The 14401-nt window shown below is 45.1% G+C and overlaps 1 long non-coding RNA gene across 1 annotated transcript; it reads left to right on the top strand.

The window, feature by feature from the left end:
* Positions 1-7386: 7386 nt before the first annotated feature.
* Positions 7387-12859, top strand: LOC132834691 (uncharacterized). Its single transcript, XR_009647241.1, has 2 exons — positions 7387-8070; positions 10301-12859. It is a non-coding gene; the product is annotated as an uncharacterized LOC132834691 (long non-coding RNA).
* Positions 12860-14401: the final 1542 nt, after the last annotated feature.

Below are 14401 nucleotides of genomic sequence, written 5' to 3'. Positions count from 1 at the left end.
TACTGAAAACAGTTCCCAACTTGTATTTGTCCGTAGCTCCCTCCAACCTGAAACCCTCATTCTCCTCTATCCTGTCTGCTGTCTCTGAGCCAATGGTGTATTCATTCCCAGGATAGGGACAACATGGGGTTAGATACAGAGTAAATCTCCCTCCACACTGTCTGCATCAAATACTCCCAGGACATGTGCAGCCTGGGGTTAGATACAGAGTATAGATCCCTCTGCACTGTTCCTATCAAACACACACAGGATAGGGACAGCATGGGGTTATGCACAATGTTAGGCAGCATTGTAGACAGTGCAGATGGTACCTTAACATTACAAAGGGATATTGATAGACTGGGTGAATGGACAAAGCTGTGTTAGATGGAGTTCAGTGTCAGCAAGTATGTGGATATCAGTTTGGAGTACAGAGAGGGAACACAAAGGAGGTTTACAACAATGATCCTGGAGCTCAGGGGTTACATTCTGAGGGGACACGCGACAAATGAGGCCGTTTTCCTCCAGAAGTGAGAAAGTTAAGGGGTGATCTGATCAAAGTCTTCAAGGTATAAACAGGATGAGACAGGATCGATCAAGATCAACGATTCCCACAGGTTGGAGATTCTAGACCGAGAGGGAGCAGAGTCTGAGAATGAGGGCCCAGAGCGTTCAGGAGAGATGGTAGGAAGCACTTTGACACACAAAGGGTGGGAGAGGTTTGGGACTCTCTCCCACAAACAGCAGTGGATGCTGGATCAGTCGTTCAGGTTATATCGGAGAGAGAGACATTTTTGTTCAGTGAAGATATTGAGGGATATGGGCCAAAGGAAGGAATGTGGAGTTAGGCCACAGATCAGCCATGGTCCCATTGAATGATGGAACAGGCCCAAGGGGCTGAATGGCCTCCTCCTGCTCCTATGTTCCAGAATAAAGATTCCCCCTACACTGTTCCCATCAAACACTCTCAGGGCAGGGACAGGATGGGGTGAGATACACAGTAAAACTCCCTTCACTGTATCCCCATCAGGGCAGGGTCAGAACAGGGTTAGATACAGAGTAAAGCTCCCTCTACACTGTCCCCAACAACCCCTCCCAGGATTGTTTCATGGAGCTTTAATATTTGAAGATGCTCATAGTATTCTGTCATTCCTTGTCCATCAGTAACTGCATGTGTGCATGTGTGAAAGAGTGAGACAGAGACAGAGACCATTATTGGGGCAGGTCTACTGTACCTCAGTACTTAGAGTCAGGAAAACAGAGCCTTTAGTCCAACCGGTCCATGCTGACCAGTTATCCTAATCCAATCTCGTCCCACCTGCCAGCACCCAGCCCATATCCCTCCAAACCCTTCCTATTCATATACCCATCCAAATGCCTTTCAAATGTTGCAATTGTATCAGCCTCCACCACTTTCTCTGGCAGCTCATTCCATACATGTACCATCCTCTGTGTGAAAACGTTGCCCCTTAGGTCTCTTTTATATCTTTCCCCTCTCACCCTAAACCTACATCCTCCAGTTGTGGACTATCCAACCCCAGGAACAAAACTTTGTCTATTTATCCTTTCCATGCCCCTCATGATTTGGTGAACCTCTATCAGGTCACCCCTCAGCCTCTGATGCTCCAGGGAAAACAGCCCCAGCCTGTTCTACCTCTGCCTATAGCTCAAATCCTCCAACCCTGGCAACATCTTTGTAAATCTTTTCTGAACCCTTTCAAGTTTTACAACATCTTTCCAAGACCAGAATTGCACACAACATTCCAACAGTGGCCTGAACAATGTCCTGTACAGCTGCAACATGGCCTCCCAACTCCTGTACTCAATACTTGACCAATTAAGTAAAGCATTCCAATGCCTTCTTCACTATCCCATCTACCTGCATCTCCACTTTCAAGGAGCTATGACCCTGCACTCCAAGGTCTCCTTGTTCAGCAACATACCCTAGGACCCGACCATTAAGTGTATAAGTCCTGCTAAGATTTGCTTTCCCAAAGTGCTGCACCTCACATTCATCTCATTAAACTGCATCTGCCATGTCTCAGCCCATTGGCCCAGCTGATCAAGATCCAGTTGTAATCTGAGGTAACCCTCTTTGCTGTTCACTACACCTCCAATTTTGGTGTCAACAACTCAGTGGGAGAACTGGGGCCAGACAGTATTCAATGGGATAGTTGGTGCAGTTCATCACTAAAGGGAGGATTTGTGCAGGATTGGTAATTTCGAGATTTGATGCAGGGCACGCCAAAATTAGAGAATTCTGGCAGCGGACCACTAAATGGGACAATTGTTGTAAGAAAATACTAAATGGAAGAACTGGTGCACAGTGGGATGAGAATTGGGGCCTGGCACCAGTAAATGGGTGAATTTGAGTAGGGCACGTCTAAATGGTTGAGTTGGGCTGGGCATCAGTAAATGGAAGAATGAGTATCGGGGTATGAGTAAATGAGTGAACTGGTGGGGCATCAGTAGATGGATTTGGTACACAGTGCCATTACATTAGAAAATTGGTGGGAGTGCCAATAAATTAGAGAATTGGAGCAGAGCAAGTCTAAATGGGAGAATAGGGACAGGGAATCACTAAAAAGGAGAAATGTTGCAAGCATCAGGAAATTGGAGTTTCAGTTCAGCGGACCCCAAAATGAACAAATGTGAATAGGGAACCTATCCGTGTAAGAAGTATATCAGAGAACAGTTAAATGGGCATCAATAATTGGAGACTTGCTCGAGAGAGTGTACACGTGAGAGAGAGAGATTGCAAGCGTGAGTGAGGGAGTGTATGTGCAAGTGAGAGAGAGTGTGCACATGCAGGACGTACACAGTTAATGGTAGTGCCCTGGGGAGTGTTGTTGAACAGAGAGACCAAGGGGGGCAGGGACATAGTTCCTTGAAAGTGGTGCCACAGGTAGGCAGGGTCACAGGGTGGTGAAGGTGGCATTTGACAGGCTTGCCTTTATCGGGCAGAGCACTGAGCCCAGGAGTTGGGACGTCAAGTTACAGCTGTACAAGACATTGGTGAAGCCACATTTGGAGGACTGCATAGTATCCTGTTCACCCTGCTGTAGGAAGGGGGTTTAGATTAGATTAGACTTACAGTGTGGAAACAGGCCCTTCGGCCCAACAAGTCCACACCGACCCGCCGAAGCGCAACCCACCCATACCCCTACATTTACCCCTTACCTAACACTACGGGCAATTTAGCATGGCCAATTCACCTGACCCGCACATCTTTGGACAGTGGGAGGAAACCGGAGCACCCGGAGGAAACCCACGCAGACACGGGGAGAACGTGCTAACTCCACACAGTCAGTCGCCTGAGTCGCGAATTGAACCCGGGTCTCTGGTGCTGTGAGACAGCAGTGCTAACCACTGTGCCACCGTGTCGCCCGTTAAACTGGTTATTAAACTGCAAGGGGTTGGAAACAGATTTATAAGGATGTTACCAAGACTGAAAGGCCTGAGTTATAAGGAGATGCTGGGATTTTTTTCCTTGGAGAACAGGAGGCTGAGGGGTGATCGTACAGAGGGTTATAAAATCATAAAGGGGATGCATTTAAGGTGAGAGGGGAAAGATTTAAAAGGGACCTGTGGGGCAACTTTTTAACTCAGACAGTGGTGTGTATATGGAAGGAGAGGAAGTGATAGAGATGAGTACAATTACAACATTTAAAAGACATTAGGATAGGTGTGAGGATAGGAAAAGTGAAAATGGGCCTGGCTCAGTTTAGGAAAATTGGTCAGCACGGACCAGTTAGGCCGAATGGCCTGTTTCCTTTCTGTGTTAGCGATCTAGATGAAGGAACTGAGGGCATTCTGACTAAGTTTGCCGATGATACAAAGGTAGGTAGAGGGACAGGTAGCATTGAGGAGGCGGGGAGGCTGCAGAAGGATTTGGACAGGTTAGGAGAGTGGGCAAAGATGTGGCAGATAGACTACAATGTGGGAAAGTATGAGGTCATGCACTTGGGTCGGAGGAATAGAGGCAGAGAGGTATGGACGATTTTCTAATTGGGGAGAAAATTCAGAAATCTGAAACGCAGAGAGGCTTGGGAGTTCCCGTCCAGGATTGTCTCAGGTAAACCTGCAGGTTGGGTCATTAGTTAGAAAGGTAAATGCAATGATGGCATTTATTTTGAGATCACTTGATTATAAAAGCAGGGATGTATTTCTGAGGCTCTATAAAGCTGGGGTCAGACCACATTTGGAAAATTGTACACAGTTTTGGGTCCCATATCTCAGGAAGGATGCACTGACCCTGGAGGGTGTTTAGATGAGGTTCACGAGAACGGTCCCAGCAATAAAAACCTCAATATATGTGCAAAGTTTGAGGAAGGGTGCAGAAGAAGGATGACGAAGGATCTAATTAAATCTTACAGAATACTGAATGGCCTGGACAGAGCGGATGATGGGAAGATGTTTCCATTTGGTCAGAGAGACTGGGACCCAATGGCACAGCCTCAGAGTAGAGGGAAGAGATCTTAAAACAGAGATAAGGAGAAACTTGTTGAGCCAGAGAGTGGGGAATCTGTGGAATTCATTCCCACTGAAGGCTGGGGCCCAGCTCACTGAGTATATTTAACACTGAGATAGATAGGTTCCTGAGTATCAAGGGTCACAGGGAGAAAGGAGAGAATGAGGTTGAGAAACCTATCAGCCATGGTTGATGATGGAGCTGGCTCGATGGCCTGAATGGTCTCGTTTCTTATGGTCTTATGGCATGACTCTGTAATTTCTATCCTCTCAAAAACTGACTCCTGGGTAACTGTTATGCTGTTGTGGTTCTGTTCGCCGAGCTGGAAGTTTTTGCTGCAAATGTTTCGTTCCCTGGCTAGGGAACATCATCAGTGCTATTGGAGCCCCACAGGAGGCTCCAATAGCACTGATGATGTTCCCTAGCCAGGGAACGAAACGTTTGCAGCAAAAACTTCCAGCTCGGCGAACAGAACCACAACAACGGACACCCGAGCTACAAATCTTCAACCAGACTTTAAACTGTTACGCTGTATAAAAAACACCTTGAATTCCTCAATTACATTCCAGTCTGTGAGGTACTCCTGGGTATTTGTCTCTCTGTATATAAACCACCCCCATATCTTCAATTAGATTCCTGTCTGCAACTCACTCCCAGTTATCAGTCTCTCTGTGTATAAACCTCCTTGATAACCTCGATTAGATTCCAGTCTTTAAATCACGCCTGGTTAAATATTAGTCTATAGCTAAAGTAATCAAACATCTTATAGATGGCATAGGTTTAGGGTGAGAGGGGAAAGATATAAAAGAGACCTAAGGGGCAACTATTTCACCCAGAGGGTGGTACGTGTATGGAATGAGCTGCCAGAGGATGTGGTGGAGGCTGGTACAATTGCAGCATTTATGAGGCATTTGTATATGAATAGGAAGATTTTGGAGGGATATGGGCCGGGTGCTGGCAGGTGGGACTAGATTGGGTTGGAATATCTGGTCGGCATGGACAGGTTGGACCGAAGGCTTTGTTTCCATTCTGTACATCTCTATGACTCTATCCTGTTTAGAGTCCAGTCTATAACTCTCTTCTGTCTCTGTTATTCTGTATATAAATCCCCCTGAAACCTTCAATTAAATTCCAAGCTGTAACTCAGCCCATGGTACCTGTTACTCCGAATGTATATCACCACTGAACCCTCGATTAGACTCCAGTCAGAAATTCACTCTTGGGTATCTGATATTCGATATGCAAAGCACTGTACCCACACCAAGGGGAAGAGTGAGTAAGGAAGAGAGTGAGAGGGTATTAGTGTTTGTGTGAGGGATGTGTGAGCGAGAGTCAGTGTCTGTGCATGAAAATGTGTGCGTATGAGTGTGTGTGTGAGTGTCTGTGTATTTGTGTTTGATTATGTGTTATGAGTGAGTGTGTGTCTTTGTGTTAGTGAGTGAGTGAGTGTGAGTGTGAGTGTGAGGCTGTGAGTGTTAGGAGTACCATCACGGAATCATTGACACTCAAGTTGGACACACACAGACAGTCTCTCGCTCTCACAGATATGCTCACTCACAGTCAGAAACATATATACACGCACACACACACACACTGTAAATATATATATAAGAAAAACTTAACTTACCTGGAAAACTAAATTGTTGGGCCTGGGGGGCGTGTCCTCGGCTCGGAGGTCACGTGGTCCTCCAATAGTCGGGCATGGGGGCGTGTTCTCTGATTGTCGGGCTTGGGGGCGTGTCCTCGGCTCGGAGGTCACGTGATCGGCCGTTTCGCGCCCCGGAAGTGGGTGAGACTGCCGGGTCGTGCTCGAAAGGAGACCGCATGGTGGTCCTTTGTCTTCGAAAAAGGGAAGGTCACGTGAGGTCAAACAGCCGGAAATGCGAGGAGGCGGGGAATGGAATCAGAGCAACAGCCAATGAGAAGACAGTTACACTTGAGTGATGGTACGATGTTTTGTACAGTATAAAAGACTGTGTCAGGGACAGAGAGGGGTCTTTTCTCTTTGTGAACTGACTGACTTAGTAGTTTGTCAGGGACAGAAAGGTTTAGACCCAGAGCTCTGTATACTTTATCCACTTATTGTTAGAATAAAACTAAAAGTGCAGGATTAAATATATTTCCTTATTGCTTTATTTTAAAGAGCACGCAGGACTTTGGCTCATACATAAAAGATAATAAGTTTGTAGGTTGAGCCTTAAAGTCCATCAACACACACACACATACACACGAACACACAGGAAATAAAGAAATATAATTCAGAGAGTGTTGTTTTTTTTCTCTAGGAGTCACACTGACAACAGGAAAATTCTGAGACAGAACCTCAGCTTCACGGATTTAGAGTCAGAGAATCTTAGATGTTAGTGTGGGGCCAATGTTCAATATGTTCCAAGTGTATTGGTGTCTCTAGTCTCTCTTGGCTCTGGCCTGAAACGTCGAATTTCCTGTTCCTTGGATGCTGCCTAATCTGCTGTGCTTTAACCAGCAACACATTTTCAGCTCTGATCTCCAGCATCTGCAGACCTCACTTTTTACTCTCTCTTGCTTTTCCCTATTTATAAATTCAATATCAGTGCTGTGTCAAACAAAATGGTGGCTGTGAACAAAGCTGAGATGTCTGGCTGACTCATTTGGGTTTGGAACTCTGACAGCAAGGGAGAGAGGGGAATGAGTCAAAAGCCATTTTCATTCATAGATCCTTGCAGAGATAGCAAATGGAGACAGTTCTTTGAAGGTGATTGAAATGCAAATTCCAGAACCTGTTCACAGTTGTGGGATATAGGAAATTTTATGTTTTTTCTGCAATTCTAAAATTCATTATATAAAAAATATCTGAACTCCACTAGTGTGCAATTGTTTCAGCCAGGAGCTGAGTCAACAAGAATGTGAACTCTGTGGAGGAAATGCTAATTGGTTTGCTAAGGATGTAACAAATGATAAAGCCATTTAGAAGGGCTTCATGATAAGATGCTTTGAAAACAGACAGTTAAACTCAATATGCCTGTATAAACATCTGTTTCCCACTTTTACAGAAAGAGGAACAAAACCACAATTAAATGAGTCTTAATAATAAGATGCTGAGAGGAGCAGCACCAATGGAAGGAGTAAATCATGGTTAGGGAAGCAGGCAAAGGGCAAACAGCCCTGAGAATAGGAATGAGCATGTTTTTCACAGACAAGACCGGATAAGACACGAGATAAGCAGGAGGGTCTTAGGGAAGTGGAGGATGTAAACAGGGGGGGAAACAATGAATTAAGGAAAAAATATGTGGTAACCAAATTGTATAAATATCGAGTGCTTGTTGAATTCGGTGTGTGTTTTGTCCCTGCCTTGTGGACATCACACCCACTTGCAAGTGTGAAATAAAGAGCTCTGCTGATTCAGATCTTGTCTCGGACTGAAATTATTGCAGTGTGTGAGCTTTGTTTCTCACAATTGGTGCCCAACGTGGGGCAGTCCGGGAAGTTCTTCCATCGCCGGGCGGAGTGGCTGGCCCTGGACACTGGGAAGACACGTCCCGTTCCCCATTGAGGAGCGGTCTCATGTCCCGGTTTGGTCCGCTCCCTTGAGCGACTGGTACGAATCCTACAAGAGAGACATCTGAACCTGACAGCCCAAGGTAAGAAAACTGACTTTTAAGTATTGCCTTGGTGGCTGGGATTGAGTATTAGTAGTTAGTAAGGGACGAACGAAGGAACTCAATATGCATTGTGCCGTGGATAAGGGACAAGCCTCTGGGGATAACAAGGCAATGAAAGAGGAGGTGGGGTCCCTTGCAGTATACCTCTTGAAAGTCCGTTGGGGAGGATGTTGCATGAATGGACGCGCAATACTTGTACAAGGGTAAAGGATAAAAAGAAAATGATTAAATATTGTTGCTTTGTATGGACTAAGGAATTTTTCATCCCGCCGTCTTCAGGCCAAAGTACGGTTCAGACGAGGATTGGGTATGTCAGTATGTGCATGCAAAGCAACCTTTTAGCCAAGAGGAGGCGGACTATGCGTCCTGTTGGAGAGGCAGTTTGGGAATGCTGGTAGTGAAGACAAAGGATTCCCCCTCTGCCTCACCCAGTCCCTTAACTGTTTGCCCCCCCCACCCGTACCATAGGATCAGATTAGGTGAAGACGGGGGAGGAGGGGAGATAGACAGACAGGAACAGGGAACAGGTGACTCACAAGAGGAGGACAAAGGGGTGGTGGACGGGGATGTTGTTGTTCCTGACCTTCACTCCTCGGCAGAAGAAAGAGAAGCTAAAGTAGATGTAGACGTAGAGGAGGCCTCCGCAGGGCCTAAATCAAAGCATAAGGGGGGAAAACAAAAGAAAAAGGGGAGTAACGTAACGACATGTCCCCTTCGGGAGGTACCAATAGGGGACAAGGAGATTGGGTTTGTGTGTGCCCCTCCCCTCACCAGTGGGGAGGTCAGAACATTTAAAAAGGAAATGCTGGTCCTAGTTGAGGATCCAGTAGGATTGTCTGAACAAATTGATCTATTTTTGGGGTCCAGTCTGTTTACGTGGGCTGAGTTAATGTCTATTTTGAATATATTATTTACTGGGGAAGAAAGGGGGCTTATATGGGGATGCTGGACAGGAAGAGATGAAGTTTCCCCTCAGAGACCCCCAGTGGGAAAATGAAAATCCGGAGCGGAGAGCAGAAATGAGGGAATTGAAAGACCTGATTCTAAAAGGAATAAGGGAGGCAACTCCGAAGTCGCAGAATTTGACTAAAGTCTTTGAAGTTAGTCAGGAGAAAGATGAGACTCCTTCAGCTTTCTTGTAGAGTTTAAGAGACTCAATGCGAAAATATTCTGGCATGAACCCTGAGGACCCAGTGGCACAGGGTCTTTTGAAAGTATATTTTGTGACAAAGGCATGGCCAGACATACAGAGAAAGATACAAAAGATAGAAGGGTGGAGCGAAAAACCGTTAGATGAACTGTTAAGAGAGGCACAGAAAGTGTTTGTAAAGAGAGAGGATGAGAGACAGAAACAGAAGGCGAAAATTATGGTAACAGCGGTTGATGAGGTAATTAGGAGAAGAATGGAACCAATAGTGAGCAACCGGAGCGGCGGGTGACAGCATGTAGGGCAGAGAGGAAAGGGGAGAGGGAGAGACAAGGAGGAGCATTTGATAGAGGGTTTGAGCGACAGGGGCAGAGATGAAGGTCTCCACAGGCAGGATGCCATTATTGTGGAAATATAGGGCATTTTAGGCAGGAGTGTCCTGATCTATAAAGGGAAGAAAGAGCCATTCCGCTTATGAATTTTGATAATGAATAGGGGTGTCAGGGGTTCCTGCCCTCAGGGACCCACCAGGAACCCTTGATAAACTTGTGATTTAGTTCTTAAGGAATATGGATGTAAAGGAATATATACAAGTGATAATCAGCAGAAAGGTAAATAAAAAAGTCTTGAGAAAACAGACCCCAGGAGGAAGAGACCAGGATTGAGACCCTTCCAGAGTATACAAGTAGATTATACTGAGTTACCCAGGGTAGGGAGACTAAAATATATGTTGGCCAGAGTAGATCATTTATCCAGTTGGGTTGAGGCATACCCCCTAGCTACCGCCACTGCGAGTGGGGTGTCTAAAACAATATTGGAAACACTCAAACAACAGCCCTCTAAATTAATAATAGAAACCAGACTCCCTTGGACCAAATGTTTACCTATAGCTCTTTTGCGAATACGAACAGCCCCAAGGAAAGATTTGGGACTATCCCCCTATGAAATCTTATTTGGATTACCTTATCTGGGAACGAATGGAGAATTGCCAATTCCCGAAACTAAAGATTTGTTCTTAAAGAAGTATATACTGGGCTTGTCCTCATTTTTGTCTTTCCTCAGGAAACAGGGTTTATTGGCACAGACTCCACCCCTAGAATTCACCGTTCATCCCATCCAGCCGGGAGATTGGGTCTTAGTAAAATCATGGACAGAGACTAAATTGCAGCCGGACTGGGAAGGGCCGTACCAGGCTCTTTTGACTACCGTAACGGCAATAAGGACAGTGGAGAAAGGCTGGACTCACTACACTCGGATCAAAGGGACAGTGGAATCTCCAGTTGAGGAAGAAGTCTGGACAGCCGAACCAACACAAGACCCGCTGAAACTCAGACTAAAGAGACTTTGAGTAACTGATTATACAGTGGCAACGTGAGCGCGGGATTATTTCTGTAGAATTGTATATTGAGTCATTCTGTGCTTCAGCATGATGTTTAAAGTACTGGGAATGCTTAGAGTTATGATGCTAGCCCTCTTAGTATTGGGATTTTGTCAAATATCCTTTTCATATATATTATAAATGGTTTCTGAGTCTGATAATCCACAAGTAATAGACGCTGATGCATGCAGCTTAGTCAATTGTGGGGATGTCGATATTCAGAGACAGTACCGCAGTTCAGAGATACATCTTAAGTCCTATGGGGATGGCCTTGGGGATGGTACGTGGTGTAATAGGGATAGAAATGAAAGCACATGGGAAACACTTCGTGGGCTGTTGTTTTCGAATTAACGTAGGACAGGGAAAACGGGCGGAATTACTGGATAATGAGATACAACCTTTCACCCCCCCCCCCCCCACTGATCCTAAAGTAGTAAAAATTATAGAGGTTAAGGACTTGAAACAGACTATCGAAATAGAAACTGGGTACAGGGATGCAAATGCCTGGGTTGAATGGGTAAAGTATACTGTAAAAAGTCTGAACAAAAGCAATTGGTATGCATGTACCTCCGGTAGGCCAGTGGCCCAGGTGGTTCCCTTTCCGCTCGGGTGGAAGCGAGACAGGCAGGGCATGAAGTGTATGCTAGCCCTGTATCAGAATGAGACTGCATGGAATGAGAATGATACGAATTGTTCCTCCCTATCTCTGATGTTCCCTCCCTTGGAGAAGAAAGATGTACAAGTTTCCCCTGCATTTTCTGCCGCAATTGGAAACCACACGTCGTGTGTGTGTAGATGAGGTACAAGTCGGTCTAGAGATTTGGGGGAGCTGAAATTGTGTACATAGATTAAAAATGTTACCGAAACGAAGAAAGGAGGAACTATTCAGCACTAAAGGTTCCCCGAGCGGATCTGTGATGGTACTGTGGAGGCAAAATATTGAGACCCACCCTCCCTCTGGATTGGAGAGGGATATGTGCAATTGTACAATTGGCAATTCCATTTACCCTGGCATTTCAGAAGGAAAAGATAGTAGGGAAACAAGGAAGGTGTAAGAGATCACTGTTAGACACTTCTTTCGATGACAGGGTTTATCTCGATTCGATAGGAGTCCCTGGGGGAGGGGGGGTACCTGATGAGTTCAAGGCTCGTAACCAGATTGCGGCAGGCTTTGAGTCAGCTCTCTTTTGGTGGGTAACAATTAATAAAAATGTAGATTGGATAAATTACATTTTTTATAATCAACAGCGATTTATAAATTATACAAGAGATGCAGTTAAAGAAATATCAGACCAGCTTGATGCGACAAGTAGGATGGCATGGGAAAACTGAATGGCCCTTGATATGATTTTAGCAGAAAAAGGGTGTGTGTGTGTGATGGTAGGAGGAAGCTGTTGTATCATACCCTGTATACGAGGGCTCACCCAGAGACTGATTGAGACAACCTTAATGAAACAGATGCCCTTAAAAGGAAATCAGACAGAGGAACTTTATCAAGTAAATATTGAGGAGATGAGTGAGACCAAGATGAATGAAATTTCCTAAATGATGCTTGTGAATTTCGGGAGCAATGCTTAAAAAAACAAAATGCAGAAGGTAACAAATGGTAAAGAAATAAAAAGGGGCAATTGTGGGATTTGGGAAATTTTATGTTTCTTCAGCAATTCTAAAATTCATTATATAAAAAATAACTGAACTCCATTAGTGTGCAATTGTTTCAGCCAGGAGCTGAGTCAACAAGAATGTGAACTCTGTGGAGGAAATGCTAATTGGTTTGCTAAGGATGTAACAAATGGTAAAGCCATTTAGAAGGGCTTCGTGATAAGATGCTTTGAAAACAGACAGTTAAACTCAATATGCCTGTATAAACATCTGTTTCCCACTTTTACAGAAAGAGGAACAAAACCACAATTAAATGAGTCTTAATAATAAGATGCTGAGAGGAGCAGCACCAATGGAAGGAGTAAATCATGGTTAGGGAAGCAGGCAAAGGGCAAACAGCCCTGAGAATAGGAATGAGCATGTTTTTCACAGACAAGACCGGATAAGACACGAGATAAGCAGGAGGGTCTTAGGGAAGTGGAGGATGTAAACAGGGGGGGAAACAATGAAATAAGGAAAAAATATGTGGTAACCAAATTGTATAAATATCGAGTATTTGTTGAATTCGGTGTGTGTTTTGTCCCTGCCTTGTGGACATCACACCCACTTGCAAGTGTGAAATAAAGAGCTCTGCTGATTCAGATCTTGTCTCGGACTGAAATTATTGCAGTGAGTGAGCTTTGTTTCTCACACAGTGAATGCCTGAGATAATGTCACATTCCAGCAGTGTATGGAGCGATTTACTCTGTATCTAACTCTATTTTCTACCTGCCCTGGAGATTTAAATGGGGACAGTTTAATGGGAGCTTTATGTCGTCTGGAACCCTGTGCTCCCTCTGCCCTGGGAGTGTTTGCTGGGGAACACCTGTCTAACCTCTGTGATATGGATCCTATGAAGATTGTTGGGAGACAGTGTAAATGGAATTGTCAGGGTCCAATTCCTTCACGTGGATGAGAGAAGGTCTCCAACTGGAATTGTGAGAAAATTGATGCCCATAGGACTGAAGGGTCAGTAACAGAACTAATACACCATTGGCTCAGGGACAGCAGACAGGATAGAGGGTAACGAGGGTGTCAGACTGGAGGGAGCTACAGGCACATACAAGTTGGGAACTGTTTTCAGTAAAAGGCAATCGATCCCAGGTCACTGCAGAGTGTAATAATCTGATGCCTTTCCCTCACTATCCTCCTCCAATCCCTGGTAAGATCTGCTCCCACACCATTTTCCACCCTAACTGCTGACTGTGTTAGATACATTCATACATTGGGGATGGGCAGAGGTGCTTTTAAACCTGGGATCTTGCTGTGTAACTTACCTTCAAAATGCTCTCGCTCCCCATTTCAACTCATCTTTTCTCTCTTTTATCCCGAGGAACTTTTGTTTGGAAAGCTGCAACATGAAGATCCAAAATGTTCGAGCCCTGGAAAGAAAAGCCTCCAGAGGGGGAGCACAGGCCTGAGGCTGCACCCCGTGGGGGCTCACGTGAGTTGTGTGTCTATTTAACCCTGAGGTTTAATCTCCTCTCTCGGGGACCCTGGGTTTTAGAGGCCTCTGGGTAACTGGCTCCTCTTGGATTGTGGCCCTGTCATTTTTAAAACAAGTTTGAAGTCTGTGGTTAAAGTATGTCAATCCCCAGGATCTGAGAGGTCGAACTTCCCGAGGGGTAAATTAAAAATCAAAAGATGTGACCCTCTCTAAAGACTTACCATAAAGTCAGACTCATGTGGGTTATAGAGAGGACAGGATGAGAAAATTCAACAGTGAGAGAAAGGTTTCAAAAATTCAGAGAGCAGGGGAAACAGAAGGGGAGAGAGAGGGAGAGGCATTTTGAGATTGTGAACTCACTGCAATGTTTGACTCTGGGGTGACAGGAAATAATTAAACTGAGGCAGCATCACAGTGGGGGGAAAGTGATCAGAGTAATTAGCTGCTGCTGCATTGTACCATGTGGGATCTTGCTGTGCCCCAGCTGCCCCAATGCTGTCACTGCAGGCAGTAAGTGTTTTAATCAGCTAACCCAGCATTTCAAAATATTTCCTAGGCTTTGGAATGAAAACTCAGCTCACCGCCCGAGATGTTAGTGTTTGGATGTTGTTGAGAGATTGTGTGAGAAACAAAGCTCACTCACTGCAATAATTTCAGTCCGAGACAAGATCTGAATCAGTAGTGCCCTTTATTTCAC

The sequence above is a fragment of the Hemiscyllium ocellatum genome, chromosome 42, assembly GCF_020745735.1.
Source record: "Hemiscyllium ocellatum isolate sHemOce1 chromosome 42, sHemOce1.pat.X.cur, whole genome shotgun sequence".
In the NCBI taxonomy this organism is placed as follows: Eukaryota; Metazoa; Chordata; class Chondrichthyes; order Orectolobiformes; family Hemiscylliidae; genus Hemiscyllium; species Hemiscyllium ocellatum.
Note: the sequence above shows the minus strand (reverse complement) of the source record. Positions and strands in the feature narration are given on the sequence as shown.